This window comes from Peromyscus eremicus, unplaced genomic scaffold (genome assembly GCF_949786415.1).
Source record: "Peromyscus eremicus unplaced genomic scaffold, PerEre_H2_v1 PerEre#2#unplaced_227, whole genome shotgun sequence".
NCBI lineage: Eukaryota > Metazoa > Chordata > Mammalia > Rodentia > Cricetidae > Peromyscus > Peromyscus eremicus.
This window is the reverse complement of record NW_026734463.1, coordinates 349,235-368,298: the sequence shown is the minus strand read 5'-3', so window position 1 is coordinate 368,298 and position 19,064 is coordinate 349,235. Positions and strand designations below refer to the sequence as shown.

Here is a 19,064-nt window from a genome sequence, read left to right as displayed (position 1 = left end):
AAATATTTCCTAAAGAACAACTCCTTGGGCCTTGCCTTGTCAGAACTGTCTCTGGTTAAGCAGTCCATTTTCCTAACATTTGTGATAATGTGCTGTAAAACATGGAAATTTTGAAGATGAACTGTATGTGCCATAAAACTGTGAGTCAATGGAATTGATAATTGCAAGCATTTGATTGTTATGTGAGGTCTTAGGGAAAACTTGCCAAGTTTAGGATGGATCATCACTGGAATAAGTTCAAAGAGAAACAACACATGGCTCTTTTGGATACATGAACACAACGTATGACTCTTAGAGTTTGGGTAGATGCTTCAAAAATTGAAATGACTGTGTACTCTGCTCCTCAACCAATAATTTCTCGTTTGGGGAAGAGTAACAACAAATTTTTAGAGCACCAAGTGTGAAGTTGTTTCGGGTTCTATCAATCTTATATTTCTTCTGGGTAACCTGGACTGAGGTAAGGATGAACTTAATTCAGCCATCCACACCTTACTACTATTAATGACATGGTCATAGGCTTGAATGTAAGACTCAGCACTGAGAACACTATTTTTTTTTATATAGAAGACCTGACTCTCATTCCCTGCACTCACAAGACAGCTCACAACTGACAGTGCCTCCAGTTCACAGAGGATCAGACATCATACTCTGGTCACCATTGTTACCTAGCATGAACATGGCATAATATTTTGCAAAACTTATGCTCTTAAATTAAATTCCATTCTTTTCTAAGATAACAGACACATGAATAAAGTCTTTTTTACAATATGGAATCACATACATATCTGTCTTTTTACCATTTGTATATCTGGTTTCCTAACACACAAGGTAAATGCACTCAAGGACATGGAAATACAGGTAGATGTGACAAATCTGATGTAGGTGCTGGGAATCAAACTTGGGGAACCAAGAGGACCAGTACTACTGAGCCAACTCCTCAGGTCCCAAATATATCATTATAATTTTGATGATGAAGATGTCCTACTACTCTTCCTGTCTCCTGTGACTTGAAGGTGAAGAAAGCCCCCTCTAGATGGCTGTCAAAGGATTCAATGAAGTTCTATACCTCTGTGAATGGACTCTCTATATTGTTTTTTTTTTTAATTTTCATTGTTAACACATCTCTTGTGATGTGAGTGAAGATAACAAAAGCTTTTGTTAAACCAGTCACAGTCCAGCCAGATTATATTATGAAAAATTCTATAATTTGAGGTATGCTTTTTCTTTAGGAATTTTTTTGAGACAGGATGTGTCCAAACAGGCTGCCCTGGAATTCACTATGGGGACCAAAGTGGCCTCAAACTCTCAGAGATTGGCCCAGAATATTCTGCCAAGGGCTGGAATTACATTTGTGCACCTCTAAGTTCAGAAATATTGGTTTCTAAGTGACCTACAATGGAATAAGAAAATGAAAGGATAATACAATATTTAAAAAGAAACCATGTTTTAAAGAACAGAATTATTTCTTGAAATTCTATAATTTAACAGGGCAAATCATTTTATATATTCTCAATAATTGGGTTATTTTCTTTGCTGGTATTTTCATCCACTTAAAAAGATTGAACTGCATTTGTGTGTCTACACCAGTGCCAGGAAGTGTATATAGCACTGAGAGGACAACTTACATTTGTCTTTTATCTACTTCCTCTATGTGAGATCTAGTGATGAACCTTATGGAGTCATTTAGTTGCAAATGACCTCAATGGTACTTATACAGGTCTAAAAATAATTTATATATTTGCTGATGTAGGAGTGTGCATATGTCAACTCCCAAGTGTAGAAATAAAAAAAATTGTAAAAATAGTATGGATCACCCAGAGATAGGTCTCAGGTCCTCAAGCTTAGCAGAAACAACTTTAGAGAATGAGGCAATCCTCTGGCATTCAATTGTGGTTCTGAGACAATGTTATAAACAAATGCTTAGTCCTCATAATCAATTTGGAAAAATATATGATTTTATAAATATTTTAATATGCAAAGAAAATTTATTATTTAATTTGTCCTTTGTTCTAATATCCTACTATGAAATTAACTTTACAATCTGAAAATAAGACAATAATTTAATGTGGTAGTATTTCTACAAATCTTATTTGAGCACCTGTGAGATGGCTCATTGGTAGTCTTTGTGTGCAAAGCTGGTAACCAGACAATGACCACCCTATTAAGAGAACCACAAAGCTATCTTCTGGTCTTCACATATCTGCCATTAGCCTACTATCCATAATCATATCACATGCCTCATAAATTTTTCTTACAAGAGAAATCTTAGTGATATTACATTACCTGGCATCTCTGGATAATTCTCTTGGAAGGAAGTACTTGAAGATGAAATCCAAATATTTAACTCATGTGGATGGGACAAGAATGGAACATCAAATTATATATATATATATATATATATATATATATATATATATATATATATATATATATATATATATAACATAGCAAGTCATTGTATGAGGTTCATGGTGGATTGCTGATTATCCTACTTTATTACAACTTTATCAGATAAATGAAAATACTGCTTTGAATACACACATTAGGTATTTCACGTTTCTTATATTCTCTTCTATTAAGTATTATAACGTTAACATTGTTAAATTTGGTTGAAAAAAGTACACATAATGGGAGTAAATCATCTACCTTTGGACTTGTGCTCAGGTGGTGGCTACATGAGGATCATGAGTTCAAATGTATCACTGAATCACTGCTAACATCCAAGCCAAAAAGAATTATAAGCACATATCTAAAGGGAATTAGTGAAAATATGAAAAACAAAGCCAGCATAAAAAATCCACCACCATTTTACAGAAAACCTTACTTGAAAAGTATAATCACACACTGCCTGATATTTAAGTAAACAGTGGACCACTTAGTTGATGGATATACCATTCTATACATTACAGCAGAAAAATACCTATCACTAAGAAAAGTACAATAGAAAATGAACAAAAGGCATAGGAGAAATATAAAGGTAACAAAATAAACATCACTAAATGTATTTGTCACACATATTGCACACTTAATATCTACCTCAAAAGTTTCAAGATAGAAATCACAATGCAGTGATCTCCATCATTAGTCCTAAGTGAACATGGTAAGTAATTTACTTCCTTCAAGTGTGTGAAGAAAAATAAATGAAACATGATTTATTTTTCTTGAACCTGAAGAAAACTGTGATGTATAAAGTCTTTACCAAATTGTTTACATGAATAGGGTTTTTCTCTTGTATGAGTTTGTCCTCATTACCACACTTCAAAATGATATAAATAGACTTTAAAAAAATTACAGCACTAGAGATATGACTGGGCGTTAAAGAAATGTTCATTCCCAGGACTAAGGTCTGATTTTTGACAACTTCCCGTCATTCATCTCCAAGTTCCAATGGTGTAACATTTTCAGCAACCGGATTGCATGATCACATAGCCACACAAACACAGAGACATCACATAATTACAGGTACAAGAACTGTTTAAAGAAACAATTTTACATGATGGTTTTTCTTCTTTTAAGCATTAATTACTGTTACAGATGTTGAGACATCTAACTGCTTCCAAAATTTTTCTTCATCATGAATTGGTTCATGTAACGGAAAACTAGCATGTAGGATTGAAGCCAGGGTAATCAATCCTTCTAAGTTGGTGGTATACTTTTGGAATTTTTAGGAAATGCTGCCCTGCTGGAGTAAATATGTGACGGAAGGGAAGGCTTTAAGAAATTACATCCAAACACCATTTCCCGGTCCCATTCTCTGCTTCAGGCTGCAATCTAAAGATGTGAGTTCATAGCCTCCTGCTTTAGCTGCTATGTCTCACACTTATTGTCATGCCACTTTCATGCTGATATTATATCCCTCTGGAACCAAGGGCCAAATTATACTCATTTATAAGTTGATCTGGTCATTATATCTCAACAGAAAAGGAAATAATACAAATACATATAATTTTATACCCGAATTAGATATTTCATGCAATTTTAGAGAAGTACAAAATCTAATACTGTTACATTACCATTTAAATCAATAGTGCAAGTTCCAAAATTACACAAAGAAAACTTGTCACGACAAATCAAAAAAATAAATAAATATAAAAACAATTGTGCAAGTTTTTACAGTTCTGGAGGGAAAGATACCCTAACTGTCAGAAGTCAGCTTTTACCTAGAGCTATGAAAGGAAGATATTCTGGATGCCTATTACTGTGAGGGAAAAAGTAACCTGAATATTGAGAAGTCAGGCTACACCTGATGCTGTACTTCATTGGGAAACAGTCTCCCTGCAAAAGGTATTAATCCTGCTCCTCTTCAAAAGTGAACCCTTACAGTTGAACTCTGCTCAACACTGCTAAGAGTTTCCCAAGAGAGATGTCTCCACTCATCCTGAGGATGTTTCTCAGCATAGCTGTCAATTCATTTTCTGTTCTGCTCTATTAGAGTTTGTAGATGTCCATTTCTTCTCATCTAGAGCTCTAATTCTTAATTCTATGCTTCACTCAAGAAAGGGGTGAAATGCTGCAGAAATGTAGCAGTCTCTGGTGAAAAGTTGTTATTTCTGCTCTGACCTTTTCAGGACGTGTGCCAGCAAAAGAGTCTGCTGCTTCTATACTCCAATCCTATAGTCAGATTCTCATTTACTCCAGTGAAAAGTCTTTACCTAAAATGCATTCAAGATATATATTTGGTAGGAAGGAATCTAGGAGTGTTACAGAATCTACCAGGGAGGAAAAAGGCAGCTGCCAAAGGAACCGGCACAGGGCTTGAAAAAGCTGAAATATTGAGTGGATTTCATGCTCAAGAATTGGTTGATTTCAGGCTCAGGGAGTCTTTGGATTTCTGCTTAGTTGGTCAAAGTTAGAGTGTGTTTCTTTGGCTCTGGTTTCAGGTCCAAAGTGTGTTTGTTTTACTGCCTGCTTTTAAAATTTTGATTCTGGTTTCAGGATCAGGGTGTTTCTATAACTGGTTCTGGATTCAGGAAGAAAGTGTGGTTCTTTGACTCTGGTTTCAGTGTCAGGATGTTTTTCACTCTGATTTCAGGGCCAAAGCGTTGTCTTTGACTGGCCCTATGTTCAGGGTCAGTGTTTGTTTATGTGGCACCCTCATTTACCCTATACAAAATGTTCATAAATGCATAAATGTTTTTTCCATGAATGTGTTGCTGTAAACAATATAAAAGCAGACACCATAATGCTTCACCAATTCTGACACTGTCAAATACTTTTCTATTGAAGACATACTCTTCTGTAACTGATTATGTGTGTGTTGCCTAACGATCTTACCAAACACTTTATAATCAGATGGCCACTGTAACTTTTTCATATAATTGCATATTGAAGACAATTGAGTTGTGCAGAGGCTCTACCACACTAATTACATTAATAGGGTTTGTCTCCAGTATGTGTTCTTTTATGCCTTTGAAGAGTACTATTATGTGCAAAGGCTTTACCACACTGATTACATTCATAGGGTTTCTCTCCAGTATGTGTTCTTTTATGCATTTGAAGATTACTATGACATGCAAAGGCTTTACCACAGTGATTACATTCATAGGGTTTCTCTCCAGTATGTATTCTTTTATGCCTGTGAAGAGTACTATGACATACAAAGGCTTTACCACACTGACTACATTCATAGGGTTTCTCTCCAGTATGTCTTCTTTTATGCCTTTGAAGATTACTGTGACTTCGAAAGGCTTTACCACAGTGATTACATTCATAGGGTTTCTCTCCAGTATGTGTTCTTTTATGCCTTTGAAGAGTACCAATATATGCAAAGGCTTTACAACACTGATTACATTCATAGGGTTTCTGTCCAGTATGTGTTCTTGTATGTATTTGAAGACGACTGTGACTTACAAAGGCTTTACTACACTGATTACATTCATAGGGTTTCTCTCCAGTATGTGTTCTTTTATGCATTTGAAGATTACTATGACATGCAAAGGCTTTATCACACTGATTACATTCATAGGGTTTCTCTCCAGTATGTATCCTTTTTATGTCTATTAAGATTGTTATGACTTGCCGGGCGGTGGTGGCGCACGCCTTTAATCCCAGCACTCGGGAGGCAGAGCCAGGCGGATCTCTGTGAGTTCGAGGCCAGCCTGGACTACCAAGTGAGTCCCAGGAAAGGCGCAAAGCTACACAGAGAAACCCTGTCTCGAAAAACCAAAAAAAAAAAAAAAAAAAAGATTGTTATGACTTGCAAAGGCTTTACCACACTGATTACATTCATAGGGTTTCTCTCCAGTATGTGTTCTTTTATGCATTCGAAGACTGTTTTGACATGAAAAGGCTTTACCACATTCTTTACATTCATAGGGTTTCTCTCCAGAGTGGGTTCTTGTATGCCTTTGAAGATAACTGAATTGTGCACAAACTTTACCACACAAATTACATTGATAGGATTTCCTTCCAGTATGTGTTCTTTTATGCATTTGAAGACTACTGTGCCATGTAAAGGCTCTAACACAGTGGTTACATTCATAGAGTTTCTCTCCAGAATGGGTTCTTGTAGGCCTTTGAAGACTACTCAATTGTATAAAGGCTTTACCACACAGATTACATTCATAGGGTTTCTCTCCAGTATGTGTTCTTTTATGCATTTGAAGACTACATTGACATGAAAAGGCTTTACCACACTGATTAACTTTGCAGGGTTTCTCTCTGGTATGCTTTATTTTAGGTTCTTGAAGACGGCTTTGAAATTCAAAGGCTTTACCACATTGATTATATTCATAGGGTTTCTCTCCAGTATGCGCTTTTTCATACATTTGAAGAGTACTGGGAAATGCAAGATCTTTAACACATTGAGTGAATACAATATGTTTCCTTCCAGTTTGATTTTGTTCATGACTGCAAATTAATGGGACATATAAAAGCATTATTGCATTTAATACACTGTTTAATCTTTATATGTGTATGAATTAATTTTACAATTTGGCTCAATTGTAAAGAAGAACAATATCTTAAGGTTTTATCATTGTTTACCCTCATGTTATTCCACTTTATTAAGAGTTGGTGTGCATCTGTGAAGACAATTGTGATAGTAAGATCCTTTATTACATGGTTCACATATACAGAATATTTTTATATATGAGATTATTCATATATTTGAAGAGAACTGGAAAATGTCAGAGCTTTAATGTCTGCATCGCATTAATAAATTTTCCTATACAGTAAGTCATCGTGCATTTACTAAATGAACTGAACTAGGACAAAAAGAAAATTTTTCAAGTCCTAGTACTGATAGAAATTTTCTGCACAGTGATTTGTTGATGCATCAAAAATATACCTGGAAAACTAATTATTTGTATACTTGAATCAAATTCAACAAGCATATTAAATATGAGGAATGCTATATATCTTCTAATGCTTCTAAGAAATGAGTATGTTATGTCTTTCCATGTCCCTATTCTCATATGACTTGTATCCAGAGAGACATATGACATATCTAGTAAAGGAAGCTTAACCAATAAAAGTTTTTTACCATTTAATTCACAGTTTGACTTTCTGTACTCATGGACTTGTGGTATATAGATTAAGGTTTCCTCACAATAACTGCCAATTGACTCTTGACTCTAACTGCCTCATCTGTTAGCAGCACAGTCACAACAAGTATACAAAGTACACTGCCATTACTATTTACTATTTGCTTATTAGAAAGATTAAAAATGTAATTATCACCTCTTCACTATGTATATTTTTGTAATATGAGTAGGATAAAATGAATTAATTGGCAGTTCTATAACATATTTCCCATGGTGCTATGATTCAAATGGTAATATCTGCTAAGTCACTGTTACCTTGTCTTTTGTAAAAAGAATGCTTCGCAAATTTAACAATCATTGATGTACTTTAATCTGTGTTATTTACATTGTTGCTTTTGTTTAAAACTTCCAGGACACATTTTAATTTCCTCAGAGGCACATTTGTATCAATTAGCACAAGAAAATTACCTTTCATCTCCTCTAGAACTTTGAGGATGCTCTTCAGTATTATGGTTTTCCCAATTGTATCCTAAAACATAGTACCAGAAAATATATGTTATTTTCCTTAAAACTGTCCAAAATTTATGTTACTATCTTCAGTGAATCTTAGAATATGACTAATTTATTCATCTAATTTTATTTCTCAATCAAATGACAGAGCAGCATTCAAAACTTGAGGATAGTTGTCCTCTTATTTTAAAATGTGAAGGGAAATACACTATCTTACCTATAATAGTGAGGTTCCTGTAGGTCTCAATCATCACCTCTTTGTAGAGATTCTTCTGGGAAGGATCCAGTAAAGTCCACTCTTCCCAAGTGAAGTCAACATGCACATCATCATAGGTCACTGCATTCTAAAATATCCCATGCATGTGTACAAGAGAAAACATAATACTGACAACATTGTAAATATATACTTCTTTGAGAGTAGAGTCAAATAAATCTGATGCTCCTCACATTTATTTCATGACATACAAATTTTAATGTAATCAACAAGTCACTTGAGAAAGAAACTGAATAGGAGGATCACTTCTGTCATTTCTGTACACTTTGAATAGAATAACACCTTGCAAGAGATATGCTTATTGACAAACATAGAGAGACAAATAAACAGATCAACAGTACAGAGTACATGTGAAATTGTATGAACAATTACTAATTATAGAGAAGAAAAGTAAGATGGATAAACTGGGTGTTTTGGGTCATGTCTTTAAATGTAGGACTCAGAAGAGAAAGGCAGGTATGTATATCTACCTCTGAGTTGAATCCCAGCCTAGTGTATGCAATCAAGTCTAGGAAAGCCAATAGTACATGTTAAGACTCTGTCTACCAAGCAAAAGTCAGTAGAAAAAGAAAGAAAGAACTAAGAAGTTTTTACTGAAGTTCCTACAAAGTGTTATGCATTTACTTTAGTTCTGTAGTCGTCAAGAATCCTGAAGTGCCCCAATTCAAACAAAGCATAAATATGAATTTACTAAAAGGTACTGCATGTTTAAATAGTTATAAAAGGAAAGATGAAAGCATCAGCCATATAAATGTTGACCACAAATAATCAACACATGACAAGAGAGATGGAAAGCTAGTAAAAAGCTCTTGCTGGTCTTGGATAGAGGTGGGCTCAATTGCCAGTACTTATATGAGGGAACAAAACTATCCATTATTCCAAGTTCAGGGTTACTGAGACTATCTTTTGATCACTATGAGGATCGGTACCCACATGATGCAAATCCATGCATTCAGATAAAATACTCATATCCATTTCAAAATTCAAAACAAATGTAACAGGCAGGAGGAAGTTCATGCACCTGCAATGCAATGATTCACATGGCTCAATCAATATTAATATCATGAATACATGCCAAATAGAGAAATGGAATGACAACCTGTGCCAAATTTTAAAATTCAAGGTATGTGTGAAGCTCAGTATAACAGCATATGCTTGACATGTACAAAAACCTACATCCCAGGTACATCATCCAATAATATAAGAACAAAACAGCAAGGAATGTTCACCCATTTAATCAATGGGATTGAAAGCCAGAATCAGGGGGATTTCTGAGTTCCAGGCCAGCCTGGTATATAGACCTCCTTTCAGGCCACAAAGCACTACACTGACAAACCTTGTATTCAAAAATAACCAACATAATTAAAAGACGAGGTTAACAAACTCCCTTAGCACTGAATAGCAATTGCTTCTACTCTATCTTCTGTGATTTCGAGATAGATTCTCTAATGATGAAGGCATGACAATATCAGGAAGCTGGCTGTTTAGTATCAACCACAACTCAGTATAGACAAAGAACAGGAAATCTGTTGAGGCTATAGAGATGCATATCACTCTCCTAGTGAGGAGTTTGCTCCCAAAAGGCTCCTCCTACTAAAGAAGCAATCAAAAGAAAGTCACCAAGGAGAGACACATGTTCCCATACATAATTGTGTCTGGGAGGTTGCTGCAGGCCACAGGAATATATCATAAGAACTCAGCTGGTTAAAGCAAAGTCACTACCTGGAGGAATCAGGGAATTTCTCCAGAGGAAGCCAAATCCCAAGGAGTTTTTGGTGTTACTTGGCTTGTTATATATCAGCTGTATTCTGTTATGAAAATCACGTGTGCCTTTGTAGTTTTCCCAATTGACTTTTCCCTAAGAAGGGCTAACAGTGTGGACTGATCACTCTCTGGACATACACATTCCAGGTATTTGGAGAACAGCCTCAGGAAAGGCTTTCTCTGGAATCAGATATCACCCTTGACCTCTTTCAAGGACTAGCAGTAATTACAATCCACATGAAAGTCTCCTGATTTAAGGTAAATTCCACAAGGAGACACCACCAAGGTCAGGTGGATGTTAAATAATAGCTTTACACAATTCAGCTTGGACCCACCTTTCTTATGACCTTACTAACTTTATAGACTTTTAACTCCTTACCTAACTACTTCTAGGAATATTTAGATAACCCTCTGCACTTAGAGCTATGCTCAACCAGAACCTCACTTCAAGCCTCCCTGTAATTATCATCATTGGCAGCATCCGGCCAGGTCCATCCCCAGATGGAAGAAAGTACTTATCAGAGATACCTCTGTACTCTCTAAGAACAGACTTAAGCATCCTGACTACCTGTTTGAGAAGGCCTGGAGGATGTGCCAATTAAGCTTTACTTCCTCCTTTCCCAAATCTTACCTCTGGTTCCAGATCTCCCTTTATCACCAGAGGCATCTAGCTGTACACAGATTGCCTAGCGACTAAGCACACTTTCCCCTACCCTGAAGAAAAAATGGCAGATAGCTTGGACAGATAGGAGCCAAAGGAAAAAAGAAGAGAGTTTTATTTTCTCCCATTGACCTAGCAACTTATAGATTCTTAGTATTTTCTACCAATCACATTTAAGATTATAGTTGAGCACATAAGATCGTTCTTCTTAGATATTACCTGAATTCAGCCTTTAGTTAATTCATTTCCCCATTGGTCACTTCCCTTTGGGGTTGCAAATGATAATTAACAGTTATTGCCTCTCAATGTGATTCTTATCACACCTCCATTTGACCCTGGAAGACTGGCTTTATAGACCAGGACTTCCAGGGCAAAGAGGAGAGAGAAGAGAAAAGAGAATGGAAGAACTAGATTGGTAAGAACTTGAGAGGAACAAACTGAGATGGGGAAGAAGTAAATTGAAGGGCTAGAAGAGAGTACTAGAGGAACGAGATGGAAGATGAGGAAGAGCCAGATGGTGAAGAAGAAGATGGGGAAGAACAAGATGAGGAGAGAGAAGGAGATGGGAGAGGAGATGATATGGGAAGGAACAAGATGGATGAGAACCTAGAAGGGGCAGAACTAGATGAAGGAATTAAGATAGAACCTAGAGGGGACCGCAGACAAGTGTAGAGAGATATCAGGCTAGAAATGAGCTAAATTTGAGAGCAGAATATAAGCTTATAACTGACACAGAATAATAAAGTATATGGACTAAGGAGTTTCATGTACATAGGTTCATTTCTTCTCATCAAAGATTATTTATCAGCTGGTTGCAGATTCTTCCCGGACCCTGGGAGGGGACTATCAAGGGGCTGGGCCCCTTTAGTCCCTGTTAAGAGGTTTTTCATTCAATAAACTATGTTCTAAACCAGGTATCTATAAGCTCATGATCATCTATGAATCTGGTTCCAGATCTCCCTTTAACTATCACCAGAGGCATCTAGCTGTACACAGGTTGCCTAGCAACTGATCACACTTTCCCCCACCCTGCAGAAAAATGGCAGATAGCATGGACAGATAGGAGCCACAGCACTGAATAGCAATTGCTTCTACTCTATCTTATGGGATTTAGAGATAGAGTCTCTAATAGTGGTGAAGACATGACAATACAAATAAGCTGGTTGATTAGTTTCAACCACAACTCAGTACACACAAAAAACAGGTAGTCAGTTGAGACTATACAGATGCATATCACACACTTAGTGAGGAGTTTGCTCCCAAAAGGTTCCTCATACTGAAGAAGCAATCAAAAGAAAGTCACCAAGGAGAGACACATGTTCCCATATATCATTGAGTCTGAGAGGTTTTTCATTCAATCAACTCTGTTCTAAACTAGGTACCCATAGGCTCATGATCATCTATGAAGAAAATGTACTTAGTCACTTCAATGATCTTCATAGTCTGCAACAGCCCCTACACTGTTTCACATGTTCAAGTCTCTTCTAACACTCAAGACGGTCTCTTGATGGTGACATTTGTAAAATCCGAAAATGAATTATAACTTTCCAACATACAGTGGCAAAGAATACTATTCAAATTCTAAAATAGGGAAATGGAGACATAGCAAGGGAAGATTAGGCAAAAGCAAGACTGAAGTAGAGCAGGACAGACATCAATTCTCTTTCTCTGTCTCAGATGCATGAGGATTCAATATCAGCAGGCTCAGATGGCCCTATCCATGCAATTTCTCATACATTTCTTTATTTACTTCATCTCAGCCAGGGCTCTATGGGAGATGTCTCATACTTTAGATATCCCAACATCATGTGGTCACAAAATGCAATCCAGGCTGTTGTGGAATATTATTGTAAGATGTGTTATATTTGTCTGTGCTGTGGAACAATTGTTTTAAAGATGCAAAGATATGTTGTATTCTTTTATGTTGCATATGTTTAACTCTGTGAGGCTGTGATACTTTATTTGCCTAAAATACCAATTGGTCTAATAAAGAGTTGAACAGCCAATAGCTTGGCAGAAAAGGTTAGATAGGGCTGGGAGGCAGAGAGAACAAATGGGAGGACAAAACTGAAAAGAAAAAAGAAAGAAGCAAGAAAAGGAGAGTACTCCAGGGGCCAGCCACCCAGCTACACAGCAAACCATGGAATCAAAAGTAAAGAGAGGTATACAGAATAGAGAAAGATAAAAGCCCAGAGACATAAGGAAGATGAGATAAATTAAGTTAGGAAAAGATGGCTAGATACAATCCAAACTAAGTCCAGGCACTTATAAGAAAGAGTAAGCCTCCTAGTGTATGGTTTAGTTGAGAGCTGGGTGGCAGGCCCTCAAAAGAGTAAATAGTTAATAAACAAAAACCAGCAACAGCAGGCTTCATCCTCACAGATTCATGCAATGGACTCTCACAGTCTCCTCATTGGGTTTCTGACTATCAAACATGTAAGTCTACAACAATGCTGAACTGAACCCCCAGACTAAGAATCCATGACCTTAAATATTGATTCTTTCTTGTTTCCAGGACCAGTAGATAATGGGTGATCCTGCAAAGTTTGACTTCTTAATTCAGATAGACACTGACATGCTTGGACCACAGGTGTAGCAGGTTTTGTATGAAGTTGCTTTCTAAGAGTAGGAATTACCTTGTTTAATACTTCCATGAGTAAAAGCCAAATAAAATTTTGTAGTCAAAATATCATACAAATGACCTCTAGCTTAATTTTTTTTTTGGTTTTTCAGGACAGGGTTTCTCTGTGTAGCTTTATGCCTTTCCTGCAGCTCACTTGGTAGCACAGGCTGGTCTAAAACTCACAGAGATCCACCTGAATCTGCCTCCCGAGTGCTGAGATTGAAGGTGTGCACCTCCACAGCCTGGCTTAATAATTTATGGGTTTTATTTTTTGGTTTTTTGAGACAGTGTTTCTCTGTGTAGCACTGGAGACTATCTTGGAACTCACTCTGTAGCTTAGGCTGGCCTCAAACTCACAAAAATCTACTTGCCTCTGCATCCCAAGTGCTGTGCTTAAAGGTATATGCCACTACTGCCTGACTGCTTAATTTTTGATGAGTCTATTTCCTACTGAAATCCTATACTCTCAGTCTTCACTTTCTGCTATTCCTTTTAACATTCCTATCTTCCTGGTCATACAAGACAGGTCAGTAAAGCTCTCTGTGGAACTTTCTATGATTTTTGCCACCTAAAGTCCTGACATCTTCAACATTCTTTCAAAAGACAACATTCTTAGGTTCTACCTACCAACAAAATTACCTTTGGTGCTCCATTTTTTGTTCTAACTTGCTTTTATCCTACTGTGATTAAATTTTGCATTCCACACATTCTATCAACCTTGTGACATTTAGGTTTAGGCTCCAGGTTGCACATTGAACAACTTAAATAGGGACAGAAGAATCCAAGTCTGCTCCCTTGGACAGATGGAAAACTTACACTGTAAAGACACTTCCAAAATTATTACTTAAGTACCCCAGTGATGTGAGACAGCAGGACCTTCTGAGGTGACATGTCCCTGAGGTGAAGATCACAAGGAATGAGGAAGAGAGGAAAAGTGTAAGGTAGAAAAGATAAAAGCTGGGATGGGGAGATCTTGCACAAGGTATGTTTCATGTCAACTATGCATCTTAAGAAGAATACAGCATTATAATACTTATAGAGGCAAAATGGAAGGAAATGGAAAACTTTTACGAAGTCAGCAGAAAGTATCATACAATAGGACAGACTCAGAGAGAAGGCTAATCAAACCATGCTGCACATGGAAAAATAGGGTATCGCTAGCATATTACTGACTAAGCCCACAGTGATCTGTGGATGGATAACCATAGCCATATTTGGTGAAAGAGTTGGATTCTTGGGACCTGAAGCAACCCCACCACAAAGGCCCTGATTCACGACCATTGCCAGCTCTTCAAAGCATATTCCTGGTTTTAGGGAAGGAGCTCTGTTTTATTGTCAATATGTTATGCCTTTAGGGAAAGCTCCCAAGGTCTAGGCCCCAGGCTGTTACTAGCTCTCCCAAGAAATTTCCTAATCCCTGCCTGAGGGCCTAAAGGAAAGCATTGCTTGATCAGTACAGAACTTAATATAAGAGTGTTCTACTTTTCTTTTTTCTTTTCTTTTCTTTTCTTTTTTTCATTGAGACAGGTTTTCACTCTGTAGCTTTGGATCCTTTCCTGGACATAACTCTTCAGACCAGGCTGGCCCCAAACTCACAGAGATGAACTTGACTCTGCCTCTTGAGTAAGTGCTGGGCAAAGTCATGCACCACCACTGAACTGCTAGTGTTTTACTTTTCAAATAGTTGTCACCTGGTATCATATTGCCCATATGGCAGACCTAGGTTTTCCTTAAGAAGAAAAGTGGAATTTTTTGGCATGCGAGGACTTAAGGTTGGTTATGACCCTGTAATTCCTCAATGAGCAGCTTGTTAGAGTCCCATTCTTTAATACAGTGTTAGGCCTGGTGGCTTGTTGTAAATCAGGGGTGGCTCCTTTGTAATTGTTTGGTTGCAGACAAAATTCTGGACAATCCTGCTGAACATATGTGTATCCTATTGTCCTAATCTCTAATAGGCCTGGCTACAATACTCTTAACTTTGAGTGGTTTCCTTTTCGTTCTTTCTTTTCTTTAACACAGGGTTTCTCCATGTAGTTTTGATGCCTGTCCTGGATCTTGCTATGCAGACCAGGCTGGTCTAAAACTCACAGAGATCGGCCTGACTCTGCCTCCCGAGTCCTGGCATTTAAGGTGTGCATAACCACTGCCTGGCAGGGTTTTTTTTCCAGGCAGTACTCCCTCAGTTAAATTCTATTTTGTGAGACTTACTATCTCCTAAGAATTAATAAATCCTTTATATCACCATTTCAACTCGTCTCTCTCTCACCTTACTTGTAGAGTGCAACGTAACATATGAGATGCCTTTTACAACCTCCACAAAATTAACTATAAATGGATTTTACACATGAAAGTTAAATACAAAGTGCTGAACCTCTAGAAGGTACTGGACAAAGTAGGCCTGCTTTCAATGAGTGCACCAAAAGCATGTTGAAGTTGACTACAAAGATGTTTCTATACACACCTCCCCTCCCAATTCTGTGAACAGATTCGACCCACAGAGCAAAGTTATCCAGAGGCCTGCCCTGGGAATAGGAAGTTTTAAGGACAATATGGGACCTCACAAGACAGGGATTCTGCCTAAGTTTCCCACCCAGATCTGAGAAGGACCCACCACTCTGGCTCCTGAACCTTCCTCACAATGTTGTGGTTTTACGTCTCACCCAGGTTCTCTGCTCAGCTCTCTGCACCAGCACACACAGCACAGCACACAACACAAAACTGCTACTGCCAGTTTCTCTTCAAAGTCAAGCTTGAAGCTAGCAGCTGGAAGACCCATGTACCACTTCTGAATGGAAGGTCACCTGGAGGGCCTGATTGGCTAGTGAGGCCTGAGTGACAAGAGCACCTCCCATAGGGTTACACTGTGCTTAAAGTCACAGCACAATGTTTCCTGATCCTGCCTTCCACCACAGACCCAGACCTTTTCTAAACATTTGCATTTCAATAGCACTTGCCCCTGGTTCCAATAGTAGACTCTGCAATCTTTCTGCTCTTGGTAGGCACTTCCCCTTCTTCATCCTGGACACAGTGTCGCTAGCATGTACAGCCCACTATACTATGTGGGGTGGAGTGATTCCATGTCACACAGGTGGAAGGGTGCTCAGAATATTCACAACTAAAGAGAAATTAAAAGACAAAAAAGGAGATGTTTGTTTTGTGACTTCAAGTGGAGGTCAGGTGAACTGAACCCACTTTTTACTTAGTTGTCACAGGCACTTCATATAACCAGGAGAGAAATACAGGAAGTTGATAACAAACAAGATAATAGGTCTTTCCCCCATCAGAAATGGCTTCATTGCTTTAGGATTTTTATTCCTGAAAATTAGAGTACACTGTTGGCAAATGAATTAAAATAAAGGGTAAGCTTCAAGGAAAGTTGAATATTTAAATCATAATGGAGCTAAAAAGAATATGTTTGCAAGCACTGTTATTAATCGGCATATCTTACTCCTAGGCCAGGTGAAAAAACAAAACAAAAAAACCCACTGCATTATTCAAGCTTCTGTACATGAACCGTGTTATGAATCGTATAAAGAAGGCTCTGGAAGGTAGAGAGCCAAGGTACCCTGCTGCTGGTGACAGACAAAGACGACATTCAGACAGCACTGAGTGAAGAGGTCTATTTAGTGGAGGAAGAGAGAAGGAGAAGAGAAAGAGAAAAAAAGGGTGAGGGGAGAAACAGAGGGAGGAGTCCAAGGGTCCGCACACTTCCTGGGAGGAAAGCAGGAGAGAGAGAGAGGGTAGTGGGTGGAAATTTCCCTTAAGAATAAGCTTTTATGTCAGGACAATGAGTGCCGCCAAGGGCCAGGATCAGAATATTAATAAACAGGACTGTTAGAATGAATCTCCCCATGTGTGTACAAAGTGGATTTATTAGAATGTCTCACAAGCTGTGGTAGAGCTAGTCTAACAATGGCTGTCTACCAATGGAAATTTGAAAAGTCCAGTAGTTATTCAGTCCATGAGGCTGGACATCTCAGCTGGTCTTCAGTATACACCACAATTTTAAGGAAGTAGGCTGTAATGCTAGTAAACTAAAAAACTTGGTAACCAGAGCTAGGGCAAGCAGGTGAAAAGAGAACTTCCTTTTTCAATATCCTTTATATATGTAGGCTGACACCAAGAGTTGCTACCCAGATTAAAGTTGGATCTTATTCTTTGTTGATTTTTTTTGTTATTTCAAGAAAGGTTTTATTGTTGTTGCCCTGAAACTCATTCTGTTGAGCAAGCCACCCTCAAACTCAGAAAATCCAAATGCTTCTGCTTCCTGGGGTTAAAGGTGTGCACTGCCCCCAAGCAGCTAAAAGTGGATCTTATCACCTAAAATGATCCAGATTAAAGATGTGTCTTTAACTTCAAAATCTTTAAGAAAAATCCCTCACAGGTGTACTCAAATCTTTTGGGTTTTAATTAATTAAAGAGGTAGTCAGAAAGCCATGCAGTAGTGGCACACGCCTTTAACCCTAGCACTCGTGAGGCAGATCTCTGTGAGTTCGTGGCCAGCCTGGTCTCCAAAGTGAGTTTCAGGAAAGGCATAAAGCTACACAGAGAAACCCTGTTTTGAAAAACCCCAAAGCAAGAGGTAGTCAGCTTGACTATTAAGAATAGCCATCATGGCCAGGTGGTGTTGGCATAGGACTTTAATTCCAGTACTCAGGAGGCAGAGGCAGGCGGATCTCTTACAAGTTCAAGGCCAGCCTGGTCTCCAAAGTGAGTTCCAGGAAAGACGCCAAGCTACACAGAGAAACTCTGTCTCAAAAAAAAAAAAGATTAGCCATCACAACAGACAAGACAGATAAAATGAGAAAGATTTCCTAACTGCAAAATGCAAGGAGAACATGGGAGTCATTTCCAAAACAATGCTTTTCCTAAACAAAGGAAGCATGTGGTTTTTAAGTAGGGAGCCTGGACACATTCCTGTAGCACTCTGCATAGTCTTAAGCATGCTCAGTTAACAAATCCACTTCTGATCATGATCACAATGTAAAAGCAGAGACATTTATGGATATTCTTACCTCAAAGTTATGCAGGAACATATATTAACTATAAAAATGATGGAAAGAAATGTCTCTGACATGTTCATCTTGTACCACAAGGTCTTAGCTGAAAATCAAGGAAATGACCTTGTAAAAAGTAGATTGCTTTGGGGCCTATGTGACCTGTCAATCTTGATGTTTGATCTAAAGTATATCTGTACCATTGCCACAATTCTCACAGATACAAAAGATAGAGAACACAAATACAGAAACCTTCAAGGAAAAGTCACCTAACAGCACTGTTTACTTTGCTCATAGATAGATGGTTATAATGATTTATATCAACCTCAGAACAAAACTGCTTTTCCCTCTGAGCAGGCTGGCCTAGCCTGGGGGCATAGCTGCTTCCATGCAACACCAGCAGAAGTTCATTTGAACGAGCCCTGGCTTGTTTCATGGCTAAGGGTATGACATCATAGTAAAAACTTTTATTGTTTCCTTTTTCTAACTTTTAAAAAAAATATGTATACACGTTTTGCCCATATGTGTCTCTGTGTAGTGCCTAACAAGGTTAGAAGGAGGCAGAAGATGCCTGGGACTAAAGTTACAACAAATGGTTAGCTCCAGGTGGGTCCTGGGAATGGAACCTGGGTCCTCTATAAAAACACCCAGTTCTCTTAATTGCTGAGCTGTCAATCTAGCCCCCTTTTCATTTAAAATTTCTTTCCATAAATTGATAAGCAAGAGATATTACATCACTTTCCCCTTTTAT

The 19,064-nt window shown here is 37.9% G+C and overlaps 1 long non-coding RNA gene across 1 annotated transcript; it reads right to left on the bottom strand.

Annotated features, from left to right (window-relative positions):
- Positions 1 to 6,973: 6,973 nt before the first annotated feature.
- LOC131901706 (uncharacterized) lies at positions 6,974 to 8,554 on the bottom strand. The gene is made up of 3 exons (XR_009376847.1): positions 8,212 to 8,554; positions 7,953 to 8,013; positions 6,974 to 7,022 (listed from the first exon to the last, which is right to left on the bottom strand). It is a non-coding gene; the product is annotated as an uncharacterized LOC131901706 (long non-coding RNA).
- Between the last annotated feature and the right edge of the window lie 10,510 nt (positions 8,555 to 19,064).